Source organism: Rhagoletis zephyria, unplaced genomic scaffold, assembly GCF_001687245.7.
Source record: "Rhagoletis zephyria isolate East Lansing unplaced genomic scaffold, Rhagoletis_zephyria_1.1 Rzeph_scaffold_01250, whole genome shotgun sequence".
Lineage (NCBI taxonomy): Eukaryota > Metazoa > Arthropoda > Insecta > Diptera > Tephritidae > Rhagoletis > Rhagoletis zephyria.
This window is the reverse complement of record NW_016158334.1, coordinates 61,160-68,231: the sequence shown is the minus strand read 5'-3', so window position 1 is coordinate 68,231 and position 7,072 is coordinate 61,160. Positions and strand designations below refer to the sequence as shown.

The 7,072-nt window shown below is 35.3% G+C and overlaps 1 protein-coding gene and 1 long non-coding RNA gene across 4 annotated transcripts in view; one reads left to right on the top strand and one right to left on the bottom strand.

The window, feature by feature from the left end:
* Nucleotides 1-702, top strand: part of LOC108363343 (uncharacterized) — an 18,112-nt gene extending 17,410 nt beyond the window's left edge. Inside the window, exon 3 of the long non-coding RNA XR_001847608.1 lies at nucleotides 586-702. This is a non-coding gene — a long non-coding RNA (uncharacterized LOC108363343). The remainder of the gene's footprint in view (nucleotides 1-585) is intronic.
* The window catches only part of LOC108363341 (glutamine--fructose-6-phosphate aminotransferase [isomerizing] 2-like), a 130,160-nt gene that overhangs the window by 63,792 nt on the left and 59,296 nt on the right, over nucleotides 1-7,072 (bottom strand). The gene's annotated exons all lie outside the window — the stretch shown is intronic.

The window sequence follows — 7,072 nt, the reverse complement described above, 5'->3', positions numbered from 1 at the left end:
AAATAAAAGGTTTTCGAGATCCTTCCCCGCAAAGTACAATTTTTTTTATATTTTTACAAAAAAAATTGAAAAAATCGGTAATGATTGTTCGTTATCTTTGAATCTACAGGGCGTAGCAAAAAGTGTTGTATGCACAGCTTATAGAAAATTTTATTACCTTTTAAAAGCTTCCAACCGTTTTGGAATTGCTTAATTCGTTCTTTAGATATATATGATTAAGTGGACCCAATGTTTTTTTTTTTTGCAAAAACGGTAAATTGCAAATATCTCAAAAACGGTACCATAAAATTAAAAATAACCTTGATTTTCGGCCTCAGGGGGTGATTTTACATACGAATTTCATAATGGCGTCTCTGGTAAATTATGGCCGTCGACCAGTGCTATTAATTAACATTAAGTGATGATATTTAAACAATTTTAAACATCTTATGTGTAATTTTTCTCTACGCTAAAAATTTTTTATATGAAGGTAAACAGACAGAGTTCAATTTTATTAACACGATGTGTAAAATGGCACACATTAGGAGAGGAAACTGATTACCTCAAAATTTTTTTAGAGGTTACATCGATTCATAATAAAACTAGGAGACCTGGCGAACTTCGTCCCGCCCAAAATTAATTTTTTTTATCTAAACATTTTCACTAACAATTCACGTTGACAACTTTCAGTGGCACATTTATCTGCTCCAATTATGGTTTTGTGGTCGTCATAAGGCATATCTTTTATTGCAGTCTTAAATAACCTAACGAAAGTATTATACCCCTGAAGAAGTTCTTGCGATTCCCCAATGATCTGGCATTTCATACCAAGGTTAATCCCACAACTGTCGCTTTCTTGTATTGCGTTCAATTATTAGATATTATAATTGATATTTTAAGGGAGTTCGTTGGAAAGGAATGACGAAAAGTTCAGATAAGGCTTCAACGAATACAAAATGATTAATTTGTTTATTACAATGTTTGTCTTTAACAATGTTTTATAATTTTTTTAACTAATTTAATTTTTATTAATCAACATTTTCAATTAATTAAGAACTAAGCGATGGAATATTTCTCGTTAATCTTTCTTTCATTAAAACAAATAAATTCTATGGTCTTGCAACACGTGAGCACGCAACATACAGCTGTCCATGGGAGAAACACGGATTCTCTAAGTCCAAGCCACAAGTAGCCATTGTCTACCCTTGCGACTTATTTATTGTCATCGCGAAATCCAAACGTATCGGAAATTGTACCCTCTTGAAAGGTATTGTAGATTCTGATGGTATCATAGGTATTCAAGGTAACAGGACGACTTCTCCTCTAAATTTTTCAGTCAGTATCATTGCTTCGATTACGATTCCGGTAATTCTTTTGATGGCTAATCGTGTACCGTTGCATAGGTTTGGTGGATTTAAGTTACGCAAAAGAATGACTGGTGAACCAATTTTCAGTGGAAGTTTGGGTGGCGGCATTCCTGGCATATCCAGAGAATTCAAAAATTCAATCGGAAAATCTAAGGTCTCGTTTTCATCCATGGTGGAATAATAACAAGGTGTTGTCAGTAGCGACGTGTTTGTTGTAATTTTGACAAAAGATCGGCATGCTTATTTTCAGTGCTTCCGATCTTAATTTTTATACTACTATTCGTTGGGAAATAGTATCTAAAATACTCCATTTCGTTTTATAGCGATTTTTAAAGAACTTGGTGTTTTCAGAACGATATTAATATTTAAAATTGCTGGATTTGTATTATTTTTGTCCTCAAAATATAAAATATAAAAGATATCGTGGTTATCAATGGAAAAATACGTACACAAAAATCGTATGGAAAGGCGATTTTTTTATATTAAATATCTTTTGCTGCATTTTCATAATATCGAGCCAAATGGACTACTGATACACTAGAATAGAGCGGCAGCACGGTTAGATTACGATTTCGCTTATATTATCGGTATTTATGTGTTTTAATCTATTTAAAAAATCATATACAGTCTTATAGGAAATTTCTCTATTTTACGGCCTTTCCTTTTTCATAACTTACAATATATGTCCAAGCTGTGTGGAGCTAACGATACAAACATATATTCAGGCTTATAAGCTTGTAACCATACATTTTCCTATATTTAATTTGAAATAGTATGCACAAACGGATTAAAAGTAATAAATAATTAGTACCTTTTCTACTACTTTAAAATGCGTGACCGGAATAGACCTGCCGAAAAAGTGAGGTTAAGTTACTGACAACACCTTGTTATTATTACACCATGGTTTTCATCAATAATTGTGTCGTTTGACTTAAAATCCACCAGATTGCCTGGCAACAAATTTTTTATTTGACAGTTAAGTTCGTCAACATCGGCATTTTTTGCTGCTAAAAGTACTCGAATATCTGGAAATATACTCTCAATTAGTTCGCTTTTTTAATGAACAACAGAGCAGAAATTGTCTGGTAATTCGATACATTGTGAATTTGGATGCTGTTCGATTTTACCGTTACCAATATCCAGTAATTGATTTGAAAATACTCGTGCCAGTGGATCATTATGCAATTATACTCACATGTTTATGGTCAATCGAATTGTTTCAACGGTTTTCCGTTAAAATTATTGTTGCAAACATCCGTCAATCTCATAAGCATAATATATCTCCATAACACAATGGAAGTGTATGCGCAGTAATTTAGTTAGGTATTTGATTTAAGAACTTTTGTAAAAGTAAATATCGCTACTTTATAACGTATGATTCTCTAAGGGAATTTAGATGGGTTCACTTCGATCGGACTGGTATCTTCGGTCACGTTTTAAATATCTGCATGTACTTATATCAGGGTATGCAAAAACTTGTATATGCCCATATACATATATAATTAAATTTAAGCAGACGAAGACTATCACCTTATAACAAAAAGAGATTTCAACGAAAACTCGCAATCTGCTCGTTATATGTTACAACTTGCGATAGGACCATCATCAGTATTTAAAACTTTATTCCACTTTATTCCAAGCTCCGACGCGAAGACTTGTGCATGTATTGATGCACACCCCCGATTTTGCAAAATTAAAAAAAAAAACTTCAATTACCGGAAAAAGGTATCATATATGTTAATACAGGCAATAATCGACGCTACCTAAGTACCAAATTTGTAGCAAATCGAATCATAAATACGATTTTTTTCGAATAGATCAGTCCCTGGTCCCCTTCCCGGCAAAGAAGGTATTCTGCATGTTAACCTTGGCAAAAACTTACCCCCGTATCCAATTTCAAGCAAATCGACACATAACTACGATTTTTTCGAATAGATCGGTCCCTGGCCCACTTCCCGAAAAAAGTATTCTATGTGTTAGTCTAGGCAAACAGCTACCTACGTACCAAATTTCAAGCAAATCGCACCATAAATAACATTTTTTCGAATAGATCGGTCCCTGGTCCACTTCCCGGAAAAAAAAGTATTATATATGTTAACCCAGGCAAAAATCTACCGACGTACCAAATGTGAAGAAAATCGAACCATAAATAAAAAATTTTCTAATAGATCGGTCACTGGTCCACTTCCCCGAAAAAAGTATCCTATAGTATGACCAATGTAATAAGCTACCTACGTACAAAATTTCAAGCAAATCGGATATCAGTTTCGGAGTTCATCGTGGACACAACGATACGCGAGAATTATATCACACGTTTAATAATATAGAGATGTAACTCAAAATTAACGATTTTGGAGATTTCGTTATCCAATTAATATGTTTGAAAAGAAGAATATGTTGAGTCTAACAGACAACCAAATTTCCCAAATATGGCGATGATATATGTCTTTCCATCCGTCTTTTTAACCGACTTCCAAAAAAGAAAGAGGATATCAGTTCGTCGGAATATATATTTTTTATTTTTATTTTTTTATATTTTTTTTTTTTATGTTTGTTACCGCATAACTTTGGACGATTTCGATAATTCTTTTTGCATCGGAAAGGTAGTGTCTCAGAGGTGGTCCCATACTGATCTGGTTTAGATCCGATCATTAGATCATGAAGTATATATATATATATATAATTTTTTTTAAGTCGGTTTTTTTTTTGCTAAAAATTACTTGTTGTATACCAACTGTATGAATTGATAAAACTTTGATTGCGTTTTCTCGCAAAATTTAAATTTTTAAATACTTCCTTATATTATTAAACGTGCGATATATAATAGAAAACACAGCATCCCTATTTCGAGGGAAACACACCGAAATATAGCTATTTTGACATGTTTACACATATCTATATGTACCTACATATCACACACGATCTGCAAAAGTGACTCAACTCAAAATTAAACGTTTCTCAGAAAATGCGAAGGACTATTTCTTAGCACACGCTAATCATATGGGCAAAAGACACTTTACCTAAGGTTTTTTCAACAAATTATAACAAAAAATCACTCAATCTTTTGCTGAAAAGGAAATAAAAGATATATGTACATTTTTAGTGCATAAATTCAAAAATGCAAAATTTTTAATTGGGTCACTTTTGAAGATCATGTGCGATATGTGCGAAATAATGGCAGTGAGAAATTTTGACCAATTTTTCCTATTCTTCATTGATTCTATTTTTGATTCATTGATTATTATTTTTTTTTAGTTTCGTATAAGAGTTAGGGATGCAAATTTTGAGGAGTAACATCGATACATCGATGTCTCGATGCGTCGGACAAATCAACATTGATGCTAAAATACATCGGCAGAAAAAGATCGATACATAGATGGTTTCCGATGTTATACAATTTGTAGTGATTTTAGAAACAAAAATTTATAGTTTTCAATATAAAACAATACAGCCTTCTGTAATACAGCTAGAGTAATCGATACAAATGAATGCATTTCTCTATATTTAAATCACACTCCTGTATGTACCCTTCCTATAATTACTTATGTCAAATATAAATTCATACCATAAGGTATCTGATTTTCGTAATTCTAAGAGCAATGAGAATTTTCTATCACTTTGACAAATTTGTCGCAGACGGTGGTCGATCCTTTTTTAGGCTTTACGTAAGCATTACCAAAACTGGATTTCAAAAAGTTAATAACATAAGAACTCATGATCAGTTAGAAATTTTAGAAAAATACTGGGTAAGTTGAATCAAATGAGGTTTTAAGTTACACTAAAATCGATGTTTAAAGCATCTATGAAACTGACATCGATGTATCGTCATTTTACCGATATTAGAAAATTGTAAACATGCATGGCAAACATCGAATTTTTAACCGATATTATCGATGTTTCTAAAACATCGATGCATCGTTTGCACCCTTAATAAGAGTCTAGCTCATAATTTAATTTAGCAAACACCATAAATGTATGCACAGAAACTGACATTTCAAACTTTGCACAAAGATTATAAAAGCTCAGCAAGTTTTCACAACAACAAATTTTAAATTCAGAACTTCGAGAGAGATTCCAAGTTTACTATTTTACGCATTTTCTTCCATATAAAGTTTGGCTGACTTCCAAAACGTATCAATAAAATATTTGGAACTGTTATACTTTGGAATTCGAACTGTTTGTATATGCAGAGTTGCGACACATTGCAACCATATCTTCTTCTCTTCTTTCTTTATTGGCGCTGTAACCGCCTAAGCGATTTTGGTCGAGTCCAAAATAGCACGCCTGTCATTTCTCTTCTGTGTTAAGTGACCCCAATTGGAAATGCCAAATGAAGCCAAGTCCTTCTCCACCTGGTCTTTCCAACGCAGAAGAGGCGCTCCTCTTCCTCTGTTACCAGCATCGCGGCCCGCGTTGAATATTTCCATTCAAACAACATGGCCGAGCCAGCGGAGCCGCTGAATTTTAATTCGCTGCACTATGTCTATATCGTTGTAAAGCTCATACCGCTCATGGTTAAATCGTCTGCGATATTCGCCATCACCAACGCGTAAAGGTCCGTAAATCTTTCGCAGAATCTTTCTCTCGAAAATTCCAAGAGCCGCCTCATCAGATGCTTTCATTGTCCATGCCTCCGCGCCATACACCAGCACAGGCATGATGAGTGACTAACAGGCTAACCTAATATTCACGCACGCCGCCAATTTATTGTCAAAAATTTCTCATGCACATGCAACTTGTATGAGATCAACCGGAATTGAACGAAATGCGTATGAAGCTAACTCAATTTCCAATTTTTGTTCTGCGTGACATTTTGATTTGACGTTTCGCTCAATGAAATCAAATGCACACGCATGCAAGTCGATTTCGGGTGACGCAAAAAAACAAATTCGACGGCATGCGTACCAAAACGCAAGCCGCGAATATTAGGTTAGCCTGTTATAGAGTTCGATCTTTGGACGGCGAGAGAGGACTTTACTTCTCAATTGCCTACTCAGCCCAAAGTAGCACTTGTTGGCAAGAGTGATTCTCCGTTGGATTTCAAGGCTGACATTATTATTGGTGTTAATGCTGGTTCCCAAATAAACGAAGTCGTCTACTTTTTCAAACTTGTAACTGTCAACAGTGACGTGGGTGCCAAGACGCGTATGCTCTGACTGTTTGTGTGCTGACAGGAGATACTTCGTTTTGTCCTCGTTCACCACCAGACCCATTCGCTTTGCTTCTCTATCCAATCCCGAGAAGGCAGAACAGACGTAGCCCTTGTTTTTACCGATAATATCGATGTCGTCGGCATACGCCAGCAATTGTACGCTCTTATAAAGTATTGTGCCTGAGCGGTTCAGTTCTGCGGCTCTTATTATCTTCTCCAACATAAGATTAAAGAAATCACACGAAAGGGAGTCCCCTTGTCTGAAACCTCGTTTGGTATCAAACGGCTCGGAGAGGTCCTCCCATTCTGAAAAGGAGCTGGTGGTATTGCTCAACGTCGTTTTACACAGCCGTATTAGTTTCGCGGGGATACCAAATTCAGACATCGCGGCATGGAGGCAACTTCTCTTCGTGTTGTCGAAAGCGGCTTTAAAATCGACAAATAGATGGTGTGTGTCGATCCTATTCTCGCGGGTCTTTTCCAAGATTTGGCGTATTGTGAATACCTGATCTATGGTGGATTTTCCAGGCCTAAAGCCACACTGATAAGGTCCAATCAGCTCGTTGACGGTGGG